The 20,455-nt window shown below is 28.8% G+C and overlaps 1 protein-coding gene across 3 annotated transcripts in view; it reads left to right on the forward strand.

Moving 5' to 3' along the window:
- Positions 1-20,455, forward strand: part of LOC129919708 (protein outspread) — a 206,269-nt gene that overhangs the window by 116,978 nt on the left and 68,836 nt on the right. The window lies entirely within an intron of this gene.

Here is a 20,455-nt window from a genome sequence, read left to right on the forward strand (position 1 = left end):
TTTTCTAAAAATTCTTTGTTATTGTTATACATGAAATCAAATTGCATTCACGGAGAAAAAAGGACATTAAGCTAAGCAGATCTGCATGGTTTTTTTTGCCAAGATGACTTCCGTCTTAAACTATTCAAACAAATCTTCTTAATTTCTTGAATGCGCAAATTAAAAAGAAGTCAACTTAAATCATTTTATTTTTATTTGGAAACATTTTAATTAAAAAAAAGCTGGCAGCACTGGGGATCGATCCTACAACTGTTGAGTCACTAGGCGAGTGCTTTATCATCAAGCTATCTTGCTATTAGAAATAAATATGATAAATTGCAACTAAAACTGAAGTCAGACGATAATTTTTTTCTTTTTTTTTCGTTTTTTTAAGAAAAAAACTCATTAAAAAAATTAAGTTCACCTTAATATGAACAGATTTTATGCGGATTCCACTTATTTTAAGCGGAAATCGAATTGTTTTAATTTTTTTTTCGGTTTTTTTAAGAAGAAAACTCATTAAAAAAAAATTAAGTTCACCTTAATATTAACAGATTTTAAGCGGATTCCACTTATTTTAAGCGGAAATCAAATTGTTTTAATTTTTTTTATTTTTTTTCGGTTTTTTAAGAAGAAAACTCATTAAAAAAAAATTAAGTTCACCTTAATATTAACAGATTTTAAGCGGATTCCACTTATTTTAAGCGGAAATCAAATTGTTTTAATTTTTTTTATTTTTTTTTCGGTTTTTTTAAGATGAAAACTCATTTAAAAAAAATTAAGTTCACCTTAATATTAACGGATTTTAAGCGGATTCCACTTATTTTAAGCAAAAATCTTATTGTTTCAATTATTTTGTTTTAAAATTTGATTTTCAAAAAAACTTTTTTTTTTTTACGGATTCAAAATTTGTGTATAAACGAAACCATTCCTAGATTATTCACAAAACAGTTGGAAAAAAAAACTCCTTCCACAACTTGTTATAATCAGAACCTTCTTTGAAACCGTTTAAGCATAAACAATCGCTCAAATGACCGTAATAAAAACTTCTCATAAAAGTTAACATTAGAACAAATTAGGTTTATCCCACAAAATTATCCTTTACTACATCGCAAGCACAACATTACAACCATCCTCTAACGATGTTCTAACTTTCCTATGCATATCGTGTGGGCATTTTTATACTCCTTTTGCCGGGGCGCATCATAAGACACACCTCAAATATTCGCTGCACTGACTGGCACACCGGAGGCAAAAAAAAACTATCATCAATGCTCATGTTCTACGCATAGAAATCTTCACTTAAATAGCCTAAACATTCCATTTTGTATATCTTTTGTATCGATCCATGACGAAACATGACGACGTTACGGACGGCATGCATCCGTATAGTAAAGTGCGATATGTTAACATAACGTCGCGTCGTCGCCGCCATGATCGTTCGTCGTCGCCATCGTTGTTGTTGACGACCGTCCGACGACGCCAAGTCTTCGGTAGCAATCACCTCACTATACCATTCCACACGGTGAAATGATGACGATGGGGCTTTAAGTATAAAGTCAAGTCGATGATGGTGCATGCTTATGCCAGCGAGCTTCATCGAGAATATTTTTTATTACCACCTTGGATCATAATTTTATTAACGCATTTTATATGAAGAAGATAGCGAGAGCTACCTGCCTTGCTGCCTCCTGCTGGCGAAACACGGAAGTCGGTGAGAATTGCGTGATTATAAACTTGGCAAGTGCAGACATTTTGTCCGGTGTCAATGAGTTAAGACAAAAATTTATTGTAGTTCCGCGGAGGGTTTAAATATTTTTTTTTTTATTTTTAATTAGAAATCATTTAATGAAGTTTATTTATTAATAAATTAAGGTAATTAGTAGTCCGGAAGAATCTTTGTTTTTAATTGGAAAAAAACTAAAAATAGACTTGAGATGAAAATAGAAAAAAATTAGTCCTAAAGCTGGATTCTAACAATGTTTTTCCTACGACTTTTGTAATTTCTAAAGAAGGGTTCATTGGTCTTAAAAATTTATTGACCGCGCTTTCACCAAGACTATTTTCCGTAGGTACTCGTACTCACTCAGCTTCAAACCCAACTGTCAAATTGACTTAGTGTCCATTAGACAGCAAACAAAAAAAAAAAAACACACAGCTTCAACAACAACAAGCAAAACTGACATGTTTCCGCTATGTCATGTTTTTTTTTTGCAATCTAACGGCACCGAAGGACATAAAATCCCATGAGTATAGATAACATGGAGAAGGATTTTCTGGGACAAACCACATGAGATATTTGACAGCATTAGAAAAAAAGTTTAAGGTCAGACGAAGTGTGTATAGAATCGTTGAGCTGTTGTCGGCGGCGGCGTCGGAGTTAGAGTTACCGACATACGACGTCGCCGCCACCACATGTGTGGTAAATCCAAGTTTTTGTTAGACGCTCCGCATAGTCGTTGTATGGCCATTGTCAAACAGTGGAATAGTTTAATTTGAAAAATATTCCAAATGGCTCAATCAAAAGCTACGAATTTTCTAACTAATTTACGGTTTTTAGTTTAAGAATTTTGACGTTATTTGACAGAAAAAAGACTACCTAAAATAAGCGGGTTCCACATTAAAATAAGGGGATTTCTGCATGGTTTTTTGCCAAGATTACTTCCGTCTTAATTTAATAAAGAAATCCACTTAATTTAAGCTGAAAATCATCTTATTTTTATGTGGAAACGATCTTGACAGAATACTACCTCAAATTTCAAAAGCATTTACACGGAGAAAATATACCACCTAAAAACAAGTGGATTCCACATTAAATTAAGCGGATTTCTGAATGGTTTTTTTGTCAAGATGACTTCCGTCTGAAATCAAGTGAACAAATCTTATTAATTTTTTGAATGCGCAAGTTTAAAAGAAATCCACTTAATTTAAGCGGCAATCCGCTTAATTTAAGTGGAAATCCACTTAATTTAAGAGGAAATATTATAATATAAAAAATGGCACTGGAGATCGAAGAAACAAATGGTGTTGTTTCAAGAGAATTGGATTTAAGGTGAACATCATCTTGCTTTACGGTGTCCTTTTTTTTCTCCGTGTACAGATGTCAGAATTTGTATGAGGTGAAGTTGAACATTTAAAAAAAATACAAGAAATTTTGACAGCTAATCGCTATTGTAAGCTCAGCTTAAAAGAATGAAACTTGAAATTTCTTTTCTATTTTTTGCCAATTTTGAATCTATTATGTCCCACTGTAACCTTACGCTGCCATGGTCGCCCATGTTGTTTTGAGAAATATTTTTGACATTAATCTTGGAATGTGCGGTTTAAAAATTACTGTCGGCTCAATAGACACCACGAGACTAGTGAAATATCACAAAAATATAAACCGATGACCATAGTTTGAGGTGTGTGTTGGTGGTGTTGTAAAGTGCCCATGTTGGTTCAATACCAAACTTATACTTGGCTTAAGGTTGAAAGTTGTGGGTGATAAATTTATAACAAAAAATAACGAAAATAAACGGCTTATTTCTACGAATTGCAACTTTGTTGTGTGTAGCCAACGCCAAGGACTAGTTGCACATTACGCTGGAGTAACACGTTCGTAAATCAAATTGAAAAAAAAAGTAAATAAATCATAGTGCATAAAAAAAGGTGAAGGCAGAATTTAGGTGAGAAAAGTTTGGCAAAAATATCTTTTAACTTAAATCAAAACTGTTTTGAATAAAATTCAATAACTCAGATATTATGACAATATGATTTACTTATGGAATTCTTCAATAATTTAAGAATCAGCTTTTTCGATGGAAATTTAAAAGAACTGAGCGAATTTTTCAAAAATATTTCTGAATAATAAATTTTGTTCCGTAAATGTGGAACTTTGTTTCTTAAAAAGCTTCCCGAATACCTTTAATAACCCAAATTCAATGTGACAGAGAGCTTCAAGAAGTGCAATTGAATTAGTCAATTGAGCGAAAGTTTAATGATTGTGAGCATGAAATATTTTAACTTGATGGCCCCATTAATACCAAAATTCAATAAGATTGCTAATGATTTTATTGGTTTTTCGCTGTGTTCATAAGAAGTCAGCGAAACACCTCCATGGAATATTGTAACAATTCTTGTCTAAATAGTATAAAAATAAATGCTACAAATAAAGAACTGCAAATCAAACTTATGATAAATTGAAATAAAAGTAACCATCACTTCTATTAAATATTTAAAGATATTTCGCTAAGTTCATACAAACTGAGCTAATTACAAAAGAAAATGCATTTAATGTGAGAGTAAGCACATCAGAACAAAATATAAACCTGATTTTGATTCCATATAAATGTAAAAGGTAATTTCGCTAACTTCAAAGAATAATTCACATACTTTATATGAACTCAGCGAAAAATGAAAAAAAGTACTGAAAAGAAACTGCAGCACCTTTTTAACTGGCTATAAAATATATGTAGGTAAACCTCTCATGTATTCGATATTAATAGGATAATTCGCTAACTTTATAAGAATTGAGCGAAAAATATAAAAAAAAAAACAAACAAACGAAAATCAACGTCAAACTCTGTAAATAAAAGAATTGTTCGCTAATTCATGATTTGTTCATTTTATATAAACTTAGCGAAACAACTCAGTTAATAAGTCTGAACAAAAACTCAACTCAGTTTCATTTTAATTATTGGCAATGGGTTTTTCGCTAAGTGAATGGTAGTATTTTACAGAAAGTTTAAAGAAGATCTAGGTTATCTAATAAAAGTCAAAACTTTGTTTCCCCTCTGGAAATCTTTTTTAATTGCAACAATAACCTTTCATAGTGAAGCCTTCTACCTATTTTCAAGGCTTCCATTTCTCTAAAAAGTCTCTCTCGAGGTCAATGATTTGATGTATGTATTTTCTAATATTGTGAAATAGTTCGATAAACCTTTTGTTTTTTGTTAATTTCAAACTTTCAAACCGATAGCAAAATAAAATAAAAAAAACTTTTTGTATAAATACTCTCACTTTCTTAATTTAAAAATGTGCATTGAATGTGCTTTAACAAAAAAGTGCGTCATCAAATGTTTTTTGTTTGTTTATTTCGAAAGCAAATACCCATTACCTCTATATCACCGAGTTTAAGTTAGTTTTTTTTTTTTTTGTATATAACTACCACTTTCACTTTGCACATTGCATTCATTGCATTACCAACGTCCAAATGTCCAAGAGTGTTTCAAGATAAAAACAAACCAACAACAACTACAACAACAAAACTTGGACTCTGTCTCTATACAACTACTATACAACCATCCAAGCAAGTTATTGACTCTTTTTTTTTTTTTTTTTTTTTTTATTCGCCATTAGGCTATAACTCAGATAGTTTGTTAGAAGCGCCCCATAAAGTGCATTGAACGCACCCATGTCTATCGCTTTGTTTGTTTTTATTACTCAATTAAACAAATAGAAACAAAAAAAAAAATAAAACTGAAACAAATGTTAACTCCCCTTCTTCTAATTCCATTAAAAAAAAAAAAAAATAGAGGACCAAATTGGATGCCTTGTGTGTGACAAGAGACAAAAATTCCAACTCTCTTCCATGACAGATATGTCCGTTCGTACGTCGTCGTTGTCGGTCGTTGGTTGAGTTGTCTATGCAATACTTTTCTATTATCTACGACGACGACATTTTTTTAAGTTACATACACTGATGAAAAAAAAACAAGCCTCTATTTTTTACAAGACCTTAAAATCTTCAAAAATGCTGGTTCGTATTGAAAATTAGTCTATAACACTGGTCGGCAAAAAAACAAAAAAAAGTCGGGAGCAGGAACTCTGTAATTTGATTTTAATAAACTTGAGTGTGCTGAATTCAAAACAGTTTACAGATTTTTTCCATCACGTCTAGTTTTTGAGCTCTGCTCATCACAATTTTAGCTATAAAGTCCCAAAAACTAATTTTAAATGAAATGTTTTTTGACATTTGATCTAAAAATATTATTTTTCAACCGAATCAGGAGTCGAAAACTGAAATTTACTTCAAATCTGCTTCAAAAACCATCAGTTACCTTAACCACCAAGATTTTGAGATATCATACCTTTCTATACCAAATATCTTTTAGAAAAAAATAATTTTGAAAATAAAAATAAACATATTTAAGACGATAAAATATGGCTTTTGAATATTGTTTATGTAGTTTTGCGAAAAAAAATTTAACGGTGATGAAATTCAACTCCAAACACGCGTTTTTGACCTGTTAATATTTAAATATTTCGAAAACTTGACGTGCCAGTGAAATTTTGACTTCAGATTCGGAATCAGCACACAAAAGTCCTTTAGAAAAGTATGGTTTGGTTCAAGCTCCATTTTCGTTGCCGACCAGTGTAATTAGTCCTTATTATTTTTTTGGTAGAGAATTTTACGGAATTTCAAAAATTTACTGAAAATAAGAATTTGCAAAAAAATATTTTTTGTTCTATTTTAGACTAATTTTTTATCATTTATTTATTTTTTTCCAAATCATTTATTTTTTTCATAAGTTAAGAAAGTTTCTGTAAATAACTTGCTAAAATTTTTGAATTTGAATAATGCAAAATTTTTACTCCAAAAAAAAACCTTTCTTGAAAGAAATTCACCAATTTTTGAATTCTCATTATTATTTCTTTCAGTGTAATGTAGTTTGATCTTGGACACACTCCAAATTCTCAACTGCTGTAGCTGTAGCTTTAGCTAATCAGCTTTTGGCTAGTTTTAAAACAATTTTTTCCCCCTCTGTTGTTGGATTGTTTACTATTTCATTAGCGTTGTCAGGCGGCTTTTTATGGATTGTGTGTTGTCTTGAGTGAGTGGACGCATAGATAAAAATTAAAAGTCTTAGTTTAGTTATGTATTATGTTTTTTTTTTCTTTTTTGTTTGTGTATCAAAACTACAAATTACCAAAGCAATTAGAGATAATTGCATATGCACCAGTTTATATACATATATTTCTTTTGTTGTCCCATCAACCATCAATTAATTAATTAATTGTTGTCCGCCTTGATGTTTTGAAAATATTTATATGAAAGTTAATGAAAGTCTCAAGTTGATGGCGTTCAAAGATTGGCCAAAAATAGAAGTGGAATTTTGATAAAATATTTGTAGCTGAACAAACATTAAAAAACAGTTTGTTGATTTCGCTTTCCCAACTAACAATTTTACTTCCACGAGGTTAAGATTTTTAATTTCTTGCAGCTATTATCTCTACAGGGCTTGTATTTAGTTTGTGAATCGAAAATTCAAACTTTCGAGGCTTAACTTTCGTTAACCGCTTCCTAGAAACCTAGTGCAAGTGGAATCTAAAAATTTCTACAAGCATTAATGTAAACATTTCGTTTAAATTTCAATATGGACACATGAAATTCCATTGTAGAACACAAGAAATAAAAGCCAATAACTGACTTCTTTTAAATGGCTTTGCAAAAGAAATTGTATTAGAACTGCTTACAAAATCTTTATGAATGCTTTGTATTTTTTTTATTTAATTCGAAAATTATTAGACTCAAAAATGACTTAGGTAGGTATTTAAGTATGGTTGAAGTACCTACAATACAACTTATACAATTGCCTTAAATGCATTTATTATTATAATTCTATATTACCGAAATTATGTCAATAGTATATGAGTCGTGATATTCATTAAATAAAAAAAAACATTACGTTGAATTTCAAATAAACCGCATTAAACGGTTTTGCCTTTTTAAACAAATATTCCACAAAATAGATGTGTTATAGTTACTGCATTTTAATATTTGAATTAAAAAATTGTTGAATCATTGTTTTTGATTGAAAATATTACAAAGTATGTTTTATATTACTTTCAAATGTAACGACTTACATAAATGTTTATTTTGTATCTCTGTATGAGAAAAAAAGAAGTTCAATTTCAGGCGCATGCGCGAAAAGCTTTTAGTTTTATATGTTTGCCTTAGCGAAGTTAGGGGACATTTATTTATATTTGTAGAGATCCTTTAAGTACAAGCAAAACATTGTAAAAAGCATTTAATTTTATAAGTTTGCCTAAGCGAACTAATTTTATTTCTAGAAGCCCTGTGAAAGTGAGTACAAGCTAAATTTTTTAAACTGTCAGGCAAACTCATGAGAATAAGAAATATTTGGATAAGTGCCATTATGGTGACCATTTTTGGTTTTTTTATTCATTGTTATAAAGAAATAAATAAAAAAGTGAATCTTTTCATATCGGTAATTGGTTTAAAATAGTGATATTAAAAATGGTTTACTGACCAATTTGGAGTTCATATTCAAGTAAGTAGAGAAGAAAGGAAAACAAGATTTTAATCTTCTCCAAAAGCCCAAAAAAATTAAAAATTTTTTTTCTGCTTCGGAAAAATGCAAGTTGACGGCATTCGGGTGAAACCTCTAAAGTCTAAAAAAACCGAATTTTTCAGATATTTTTTTCTGCTCCAGAAAAATTGTTCTTGAGTAAAAAGTTATTCTCTTTCATCTTCTCAATAATGATAAGATTTGACAATCAGAATATAATATTATTAAGTCTTTATTAAATAATTTTTTACAAGATAAGAAAAATCAGAAAATACCTAACCAAAAATAATAACTTTGAAAAAAAAACACAAATGGTCACCATATTCTTTAAGATAGTGCAACTCATCAGGAATTAAGTCGAAGCCTTAGAAAGATCTGGTTTCAACTAGTCCAAATTTGAAACTCTTTTGTTATATACCTGAGTAGCTCGATGGGTAAGGTACCGGACTTTCAATCAGGATGTACGAGGTTCAAATCCAGCAAAGTTCGTCAAGTAAGTAGAAGTTTTTTTCTTAATATAATTGTGTTTGGAAATTTAATTTCAGAAGCAAAACTTATCTGGATGGAAAACAAAGAAGAAAATGAAAAAATAAAATGTAATAGGTACACAAAAAAAAAAATGAAAAAAAAATATTTTTTTTTCTTTATTCTCTTTGGGATATACCTCGTTTAGACTTTCACAATCATTCCACAAGTCTGCTCAGAGCTTCTAAATAAAAATAAAAGCCTGCAACAATAATACACATTTTCAAATTTCAAATGTTGGTTGTTTCTATAAGGCATTAAAGACATGTTATGAGTCTCTCCAATAAACTTGCATATGACTCTTCTAAGGCCTATCAAGCTTCTCGGGTGGGCCAGATGGGCTTCTCTATGGTCGTATACAAGCAATATTTCTAAAATCGAAACAGCTTCGTTAGATCCTTGTGGAAGTAAAATTGTTAGTTGGGTTAAGATGGTTCAATAATTCATTTTATTTGACATGTTACTACTTATGTTCAGCGGATGAACAAGATGCTTCTTATAATATGTCATTTATCAAAGTGCGATAAGTAGTAAGAAAGTTATGAGGGAACAGATGAACACCCATTTTTTTCAACCTTTTTTTGAATTCAAAATTTTGATATGAAACATTTGTTGTTTTTATTTTTTTTTTTTTTTGGAAAAAATGGCCAAACAAAATTGTGAAGTATAAATGTTAGTTCTCAATTTTAATAAAAATAAACAAAAGTCTTTGTGTAGCACCCATTTATTTATAACGCAATAGAAAAAAAGTAACACCACGCAAAAAAGTTATGCCATTTTTGGCAAAGTGCTAAAAAGTCAAAAAATCACACCAACTTGAATTCAATACACAATAGAAATTAACAAACTAAATTGACATATGACACAATAAGTAAATTTTTCAATTTTGTTTGTCAAAATATTGTCAGTTTATTTGGATTTTTATTTGAGTACCAGAAAGTCACACCTTAATATTTCTAATTAGCAATCTATTGTTAAAGTTGCAGACATCGGAAATCGTGTTTAGAAAAAATATTTTTCAATATTGTTAAACCAGACTTCAAGCATAGAAATTATTTATCTGTTTCTGTTTATTTTTTTCTGCGTCATTGATTTAATAGATCAAGTGTTGTTGTAGGTGGGTGGTATTTCACTTGCACACTGTGACCAAACATTTTTCTTTAATATCCGGAAATAGTACAGAAACGCTGGAAAAATTACTAATTTGAATTCAAAGCACACAATTTTTGTTTATTTAATTTCCATTCTTTTTTCTATAAAAAGTTTTTTTTTTATCCGATAACAGAAAATTTGTATGATTTTTCTATACAAAATTATCGATAGAAATCAATAGAACCGTTTTCATTCCCGAAATTGATTTACACAGTTCTTTTTACTTCGATATTTTGTTTTTTTTTTTATTAGTCAATTTAGTAATGAATAGGTAAGGAAATATCGATAAATGTCATATTATCGAAAAAAATATGCATCGATAATAATAGTTTCGTCGAAAGTTAGTAGTTTGTCTTAAAATTACCAAAAGTTATAGAAAAGAAATTTAGATATTGATTTGAAGATATCGATAGATGACAAAAAATACCGATGATTTGATAAATCGATATATTATTATTATTCATAATTCAGTATTTATAAAGGAATAAAATCGATTATTGTATGATGTTGCATCGCTTTTTTTATTCTATAACAATAAATTTTTTTGACTTTTCCAAAAGAAAGCAATAGAATAGTTCTTATTCCCGAAATATCGATTTTTTCGTTGAGTCCATGGAACTGTCTTCAATATTTTGGTTTCTCTTGAATTTCCATGTGTTATTGTAGTAAAAGAATTGGATAAGTAAATAAATATCGATATTCGATAAATGTCATACAGCCGAATTTATAATCGAAAAAATGTAGGTATATCTCGATAAAATTACTTCGTCCAAAATTAGTAATTTGCCTTAAAATTAAAAAAATTAGATATCTATCTATTAACATCGATTTTTGTATGACAAAAAATACCGATGGTTTTAAAAATCGATATATTTTTCGTCCAAAAGTAGTAGTTTTACTTAAAATTTCCCAAAATATTAAAAATCAATATGACAATATCGATACTAAACATCGATTATTGTACAACAAAAAAATAATGATGATTTTAAAAATCGATGTATCATAATGATTCATAAATCCATATTTATCAACAATTAAAATCGATTATCGATAATTGTATGATCATATATCGATACTTTAATTTATTGACAAAGAATTTAACAAAAACATAATGTTGGTGGAGGTTAATCAACTGCTTGGAGAAAAAGGAGGGTAGACAAATTTAACCATCGTCAAGGCTACAATTTACGGGAAGTTATCGATATCCAGTTTGGAACGAAACGAAGGACAATTTCTGTCAATTTGTGCCTCTTTCGACTCAAATGATAATTCTGCGAAAAAAATCTACCCACTTTTGAAAATCAAGGCTTCCTGAACTTATTACACTTAATATTCTAAATCCAACATATTTTAATTTAAACATCTTCAGATGAACGACACAAAGTCTTATCTTTTTTTAAAAATTGTCTTCGAGATTAAATTCAATTTAAAACTACATTCCATTCAAGCCCTAGCATAATAACCAATTAACTGCGACTTTATAAACGTTTCAAACACACTTATATTCTTAAGAAAAAATAATTCTACTACTTTGAATACAAAAACGAAGAAAAAATTGTAAAAAGCAAGAAATCCAATTGAACAAATGATGGCGACATCGAAATAACTTCCTGGTTTTTCCTCCTCTATTTTTAATGGTTAATAAAAACTCTTGACGATATCCAGATCATCATCTTTTCCTCTTCTCTCTCACACATCCATATATAATCGAGTCTCATTTTCACTATTATCTTCTTTCAATAATTTAATTCATGAAGATCTAAGCAATTTGCAGTTGCAGCATAAAGTCGCTAAAGCAATGATTTTCATCTGTATGATCATCTCATTATCATCAAAAGAACAGGAGCAGCACGACACAAGAAGATGCTGCAGCAGCCTTTAACAGCCGGATGATACTGCCACATAAGTCGAAGATTTTCATTTCTATCCGAATGACACTAAATTATGATAAACTCATCGCGCTAAAGGCAAATTACCTAGCGATTAAATTGTCAAAGAAAATTGACCAGTACCGCAAAATGCTAATAATAATAATTATGGTGGTGGTGGTGGTGATTCTAAGGCGCTGAGTTTAACGAGCTACGTTCAGGTGGTACAAGTGGTACAAAATGTTAAGTGGAAAGTGGTGTTTTTTTTTTGCCTATTAGAAGAGTGTAATCCTGGTTCGCAAATATAACATCTAGATTGAACCTATACTAGAGGAGGCAAAAAATTCAAATAGTTATAGTTTTTTATTTTTATTTTCTTAAAATAAACAAACACTGGATTCGAGTCAGTGATGTCGGAAGTACTTTTTTGGTACCATTTTGGTGCGAATGTGTGCATACTTAAAAATATAAATCTTAAATTAACGTTTATTTACAAAAATTTTACGCTCCTGTGGAAATTTAAATCGTAAGATATTAAAAACCATATACGGAGAAAAAAAGACCACATAAAAACAAGCAAATTCCATGTTAAATCAAGCGGATTTATGCGTTTTTATTTTTGCCAAGATGATTTCCGTCAAAAATTCTTAATTTCTTGAATGTGCAAATTAAAAAAAAATCCACTTAATTTAAGCGGAAAATCATCTTATTTTTATGTGGAAAAATTTTTAATAAGCTACCTCGCTGTTGAAAATAAGTATGATGAATTGGAACAAAATCTGAACTCTGATGATAGTTGGTTTCTTAAGATTAACCTTAAATTTAACCGAATTTAAGCAGATTCCACTTATTTTAAGCGGAAATTCTATTGTTTGAAGGCGGTGGTATTAAAAGTGGGCATCATCTTATTTTAAAGTGCCCATTTTTTCTCCGTGTAGAATATTAAAAGTTTTAAAAATCATTTAAGTTGTTTAAGTGATATTATTGTCAGCTTTTATTTTAAACTAGTACGATTTTTGGCACTCTAAAAGAATTTTACATTTTTTTTCTCTTTTAATTTTTGACAGTTAAAATATCGACAGCACTGATGCACTGCTACTATTTTGACTCTATTGATGGAAAAAGAAAAGTGAAAATAGTTTTTTTTTTTTTTTGTGTTTTGTATACAACCATCAGCAATAGTAGTTAATAGAAGGCATGTATGTAGATAGAAGAACTTTCGCTTTAATTCAGTTTTCACATATTGCTCCACTTCACTTGCACCTAATGTCCATATCTAGATATACACATGCAACAAAAGATATTCATGTTATGTTAGGTTGGGTGAAGCTTAAGAAGTTCAACTTGTTGTCCGAAAACTAAACTGGAACACAAATTGGACTTCTTAAACAAAAAAAAAATTTCCATGGATTTAAACACACGTACTTTTTTGCCATCCGGTTGACTCTAGTAATTTGTTTTTTATTTCCTTTTTTTTAAGTTATTCATACGAATTGGTCATAGTGGATATAATTCTTGTCTGCTAACTTATAGAAGTGTGGAAGTGGATTCGAGCAAAAAAAAATTAGCATATTTCTCATCTGACTAGTTTGGTTTAAAAAAAAAACTTAGATTGTGAAGAAGTTTTGAACTCCGAAGGAAGTATTTCATAAAATATTTTCTTTAAAAAAGAATTTTCAGACCTTTTTTTGAAAATCTTTAGAGTGTTTTTTTTTTAAGTACTTAACAATTTTCAATTTGTTTTTTTTTTTTTCAAGAAACTTTCGTATGCCAACAACAGGGAAATATTATTCAAAACTTAAAAAAAATAATAATATAATAATAAAATAATTCTTTTCTTAAAAATCCAAATTTTTTTTTTGGAAAAATTTTCTTCATACAATCAAAAGTTACTAGAACGTTTTCATACAAAAGTTTTCATTGAAGTCGGTTACATCGCTCAACTAAATGCACGAACGAGCTCAAAATGCTATTTTTTTTTATTAATATAAAAAAATTAAATTAAAAAAAAAATTCGTTTTTCAAAAAAAAAAATTCAAAGCCGTTTTTTTTAAAACACAATTTTTTATAATGTCTTGAAAAAAAAATCAATTTTTTTCCTGTTCTTCAATTCGTAGTATAAATATTAATCAACACCTAAAACTAAAATTTTAAAAATATTCAATATCGCGTTTTCGAAAATTTTATAGATATTCAAATTTAATTTTTTTATTCTAAAAATATATTTTTTTTTTTCAAAATTTTGAATTTAAATCAAAACTATATAGTTTGGGAGCAAATTATATTATAAAAAACTGTTTTATGCCAGGTACCAATATAAATTTTTTTAGATTTAAATTTTTTGAAAATTAAATTTTTTGAAAACTGTTTTTTAATTTTTTTGGTTAATCAATAAAAAATGTAATACCTCCCAATTTTTTTTTTAGTTTTGTAGGTACTATCATTTTTTTAAAGGTTTTTTTTTTATTTGAAGAACGAATGTCATATTTTGTTGAGAATAATTTACAGAATAAGAAGCTTAAAAGTTTAAACAGGTAGAGCAAGTTGACGCATTCATGCGATTTGTTTATTTTAAAAACATGTGTGCGTTAAGCCCCAGTTTAAACCAATATTAAAAGATATACTTGGAACTTGGAATATGTAATTTTTTCGAAAATTGTTTTTTTTATAATGTATTTTTGATTTAATTTCTTATAATAAAAAATTTCAAATAATTATTCCCTTACCCGTTTTCAAAAAAATAGATTTTTGGAACACAAATTTTTATTCTGATCCAAAAAAGTTAAAGATACAGTAAAAAAAACTGACCAACAACAAAAAAAAAATTGGTCCTTTATATATTTCCAAGCCTACACATTAAGTTAAGACTAATCAAAAAGAGATTCTTTTGATTTCCTAGATAAATGCCGATGCAAGTCCTTCGGCATAGTTAAACCCATTCCTTTCATAATAATTGAATTTCTAGAAAAAAAAAAAAAAATCAAAATTTTTCTGCTCCATAAATTTAACAAGATCTACGAATCCCACACACCACATCCACAAGCACAGTGCATGATTTAATTTGATATAAATATCCTTCGGCTTTGGATACAATATAATGGATCACTTTTTCATTCATTTCATTTTTTTTCTTCTTCTAATAATAATTTTCAATTAAATTCCGTCTGTCGTCTGAATGGATCTTTTTTTCCAACATTTTTCTTTGCTTTGCATCATCATGGGCGGAATCCCTTTGTGTCGTTTGTATATGTCCGACCTTTTTGAAACACGTCAGATTTTTAAATGCAAATACTCTTTTCATAATGATACACAAATACACTCACATAATATATAAACTATAATGTGTCGCCTGGAGCATTTATGAGCGCGAGCTTCATTGAAAAACCATTGTATACAAGAATTATATTCAACAACATGAAAGTACAGGGACGGATTTAAAAAAAGGCAAAGCGATTGACAATAAGGGCGCATTGCCTTGAAGGGCCCATATGTTAAAGTAAGGATTTGAAATGTACTCTCGGTAATGCTTAGCTTTTAGGAATTTACAGATACTCACTGAAGCAAGTAAAGATGAGGGCATTTTACTATTCTCAGTAACTGAAAAATTTTGTTTTCAAGAAAATGTTTTTGGGTGAATAAATTTCAACATCAAATTCAACTAAAGTGAATACAATTCGAAAAAATAAGTAGAAATCAAACGGAGAAATAAAAACTGGGGCCCTATCAACTCTTCTCTTAATGCCCCTTAAAACCTCAATCCCACCCTGAAAAAAGTTAAAAAAAAAAATTAAAAGATACAAGTAGGTAAAAAAACCTAATGCAATCAACTCAAACGAAAGTCGAGCAAAAATTGAATGATTTACGAGAGTATCTGGGCTTTAGATTTTTGCGTCTGGGCCGCAGCAACGGCTGCAGTATCCTCTCCATCTCACAATGTCTACGTTTCTCATGTTTGAATTTTTTCCTCTTTTGCTTATTAATTTATATGAGATTCTTCTAAGAAACGCAGACTTAAGTTTATTTTTTTTTTGTCAGAAACCGCCCATCATCAGCCAACAGCACGCGGCGATATACTCCTTCGCCCCTAGAGGAAATTAATTTTGCCCAGATTCAAAGGAAAATCACGTGGGCTAACCATCATACACACATAGAAAAAAAAGGATGGTCTCCTTCAAATATATGCCTCCTCTTGTATAACAAATAAAAAAACAATCTTGAAGAAAAAATAGTTTCAACTGAAAATTACAGGATAAATTTTCTTCTGAGGGCTACTCGCGTCGAGAGAGAGAAAATTTTTTATGTGGGAAGAGGCGGGGCCCTCTGTTAGTCTGTCTGTCAAATATTTTGAAATGTGAAATAAATTAATGTTTTCGAATAGAAATCGTATATCAATATGAATATTCTGCCAGGGATATAGTGAATTGATGTGCTTTTGGGTAAAAATCCAACAATAGATATTTATGTACTATAATAATTCGAGCGGTGTTATGTTAAATTGGCCTTAGACTCATTTGAAGATATCAACATTGAGCAAGAAAATCATCCAAAGTTAATAAAAATATTTAAATGGTAAACTTCGGCCCATAGCCGGGTGCTTTCATTGGAGTAAATCCCTCAAGAAAGGAGAATATCGTTAACAAAATGAAGGTTTTGTATGCTTCTTTATGGCGAATTCAAAAGCTTCTTGTGAATTATTTATGAAGCAGGATAAATTTATAGAATTTGTGAGGGACAAGTTGAATTGTAAAATTATATACTTATTATATTTTAATTAATTTTTTTATAAATCCAAATTTGAAAGATTAAAATAAAAATTATTCCAACTGACAAATATTTGCATTAAAAAAAAATGTTTTTTGCAAACAAAAATACTTTGCATTAAAAAAAAATGTTATTTCAAATAAATAAATTTTCTACATTGAAAAAAAAAATTAATGTATTATGTGTGCAATTTCTTACAATTTTGACTATTTGGCCTTCCATAAGTTGAAATAGCTAGCTAGCCTTAATTGTAAGAAATTCAACGAATTAAAAAAAAAAAAACAAAAATATTTAATGTATAAATACACATTTTTAATAGATTTTTTTTATTCAATGCAGAACATTTTTTAATTGCAAAAACATTTTAAGAAAAAAAGTTTTTAAAGTAAAAATTTTATTTTCAATGCAAACATTTTTCAGTTACAATAACTTTTTTTTAATGGAAATATTTTTAGTTGTAATTATGTATTTTATTTTTTTTACTTCAAATAAATATTTTTTTAATGGAAATATTTTCCAATTGCATTAAATTCATTCATCAAATTTTGTGCAATTCCGAATTCATCAAATTTTATTATTTTTGAAATGATTTTTTTTTTTAATTCTAAAAGTTAATTTTTGAAAGTAAAATGAGATAGGATTCAAAACAAATTAAAAATTTTAATTGATCGCCAAATAATTTAGGAAATATTTTTTATTTGTTTTCTTTTTGATTTCTAAATGTTTGGAAAACAAAATTTGCAAGCCCAAAATTTTTAAAATTAGGTACATTTTTGCAAATATTGTGTAGGTATATAACTCATAAAACCCAATCTTTCAAAATTTCTGAAAATTCCACGTAGAGACGAAAATTTTCAAAATTTTAGAATGCATCAAAACTAAAGAAACGAATTAATTAATTAATTAATTATGTTGACAAATTTCCAATTTAAGAAGAAAAATTTTTAAAAAATAGTTTGAAAACGGAATTTCAGAACCAGAGTTTTTTACTTGCGATATAGGTACTATACAGGGTGTCCCAAAAGTTTACGTCGAAGCGAAAACGGTAGATAGGGTAGGTGGTGACAGTTATCAAAAAAATAATAAAAAAATCGCAGCCATATATTTTGGGAGTTATGAGCATTTGAAAAAAAGTCGAAAAAACTTTTATGAGGTAATTTTTCCATATTATTCAAGTTTTGTACCCTTTCAGAACCTTTCAGAATACAAAAACTTAAATAATATGGAAAAATTACCTAAAAAAAAGGTCGGATTTCTTAAGAAAAAAAATTTTATCACGGTTATTTATGAAATATTCCCAAAAATGTTATACCATTTTGAAAAGAGAATTGAACACACCAACTTTTAAGGCAACTTGCCGAAACATCGTAGTGCATTTTTTTTACACTACGGCTCATTGAATTAGAGTCATGTAAAATTTTTTAGTACTAAGTTGGGTAAAAAAGTAATATTTTCTTTAAAACTGATGCAGCTGAGTTAAAATTTTTGAATGCATTTGATAGCAGGGTTATTCAAGGTTCCGTAACAAAAGAAAAAAATGAGAAAAATTAAGATTTGTAGTCACGGCACATGAAAAACCGTCACAGGGTGACCATTTTTTCGACTTTTTTTCAAATGCTCATAACTCCCAAAATATATGGCTGCGATTTTTTTATTATTTTTTTGATAACTGTCACCACCTACCCTATCTACCGTTTTCGCTTCGACGTAAACTTTTGGGACACCCTGTATATCAAGTTATGCATTCGTACAAAAAAAAAGTTGAGATAGCATTTTTCCATGACATATGATATATATGATTCAAGTATAAGCCAAAAATAAAATATCGAAAAAAATAATTTTTGGATTTTTAAAAAATTTTGAAAATTTTTTTTTGAAAAATCAAATTTTCAAAAACCGGACATTGAATTTTTTTAAAATTTTGGTTTTAGATGTTGATTAGTGATTTCTACAAAATGGCATACCAATTATATTTTAAAACTTTTTTTCAAAAAAAATTATTTATAAAAAATTTGTTTTTTAAAAATCGGCTCTAACGATTTTTAAAATTTTTTGTCTAAAAATGCATCTTAATATATCAATCAAAACTGCATACTTGTTTTGAAGGGCAATCTGATTTCAGATTTTATATTATTTTTTTAAAAAATGAATTTTATTTTTTTCCAAATTTCTATATAAAAAGTCTTAAAAATTTAAGCAACTCTTAAGAGCAAGTTCGTGCGACCCAGTCGTGCATTTTATTTTTAATGCAATAAATATTTTTTTTTATTTGAAAAATTGATTTTGTAGGTACAACCTCTGTAGTAAACATTAATTTTCGTTTTAATAGCACTAAAGAAAACAATTGAGTTAAGCTAGCTGAAATTTGTAATATCGCTCAGAGAAAAAAAATTCATTGATCGATCAAATTTTGTGAAATTTCGAATTCATCAATTCTTTTTATTTTCAAATAATTTTTGTTTTTTTAATTCTAAAAGATATTTGAGAGCAAAATTAGATCGGTTCTTAAAAACTTTTCATAGTCTGCAAATAATTTTAGAATTTTTGAATTACAATGTTTGGAATATAAAATTTTGAAAGACAAAGTTTAGAAATTATATCAACCGCATTTCTAAAAGAATAATTAAAATCGACTTTTCAATCAATATTTTAAAATATTTTTCATTTTTAACTTATAAAATTGGCTGAAAATCATGCGCTCTAAATTTGTATGCGTTCTAAACTGATATCATGGTCAGTTGACATTAAAAGTGTTTTAAAAAGCGATTTTTCATTTTAGCATACAATTGTTAATGAAAAGAACAAAATGCGATTGCAAAAATTTTGACCTCCTTGTGGCATCCTTTATAACCAATTCGCAAAGACTTAGAGCTTGATTACAATCTGAAGGTAAATAATGTCTACTTAATTGTCCAAGGTCTTTCTCAAAATGACAAATAAAAAAAAAAAACTAAGCAAATATGTACAACTCTTTGAAAAAAAAAAAAAAAAATTAAAAATCCATTTAGCTAATCTTAATCTTAATCAACAATATCTCAACTATTTACTATGAATTCTCTTAAAACCACTTTGTCATCATTTAAAACTTGACAAATATTTCCACATTTCTTGAATATTTTGCTTACTTCTCTAACTAATGAGCCTACTAAACTACTCATCATTAGCATCAAGCTTAATATGAGATGAGCCCACTCAAAACAAGTACCAAACCTATTTTGTGAAAAGTGGCACAACACATTTGTCAAAAAAAATACAAAAAAAAAAAGACAAACTTTATAGTGGAATTGCATTATAGCTATAAAAGACATCAAATGACATCTAAGATATTTTTTTTTTTTGCTTCATGTCACACATAAGGCCGATTGGGTGAGACTTTTTTTTCTGCTGCTACTGCTGTAATGGCGGGCGGTGAAGAAATACAAATATATAAAATTTGAAACGTGAGTTTAAAGAGAAGAGACTCTCGATGACAAAAGGCACATAAAATGACAATGAGGCGTGCTATTTCACACACACACACAAGTCTGCATTGTTGCAACAATGTGATCATAAATAATGACGAACTTACTTCGCATATGACAGGGATTAAGTCGTTTTAGCCATTTATCTTAACGGTGTCATTGATATTAATTCCTATTAATCTATCATGTCAACGGGGCTCTACTAGGTGCTCTGGGGTGAGTGAAGGTAGACTATGACACGTTATATGTTAGAATGTTGCAAGCGCAATTCTATATTGAATTGTGATTATTGGAAAACTTCACCCACACAAAGAGTTCGTAGGAAACAGAAAATTGTGATTTCTTTAAAAAATTGCATGATGAAAAATCGATATTTTGCTTTTTGAAAGGTAAAAAATATCCAAAACCAAATTTA

Source organism: Episyrphus balteatus, chromosome 4 (genome assembly GCF_945859705.1).
Source record: "Episyrphus balteatus chromosome 4, idEpiBalt1.1, whole genome shotgun sequence".
In the NCBI taxonomy this organism is placed as follows: Eukaryota; Metazoa; Arthropoda; class Insecta; order Diptera; family Syrphidae; genus Episyrphus; species Episyrphus balteatus.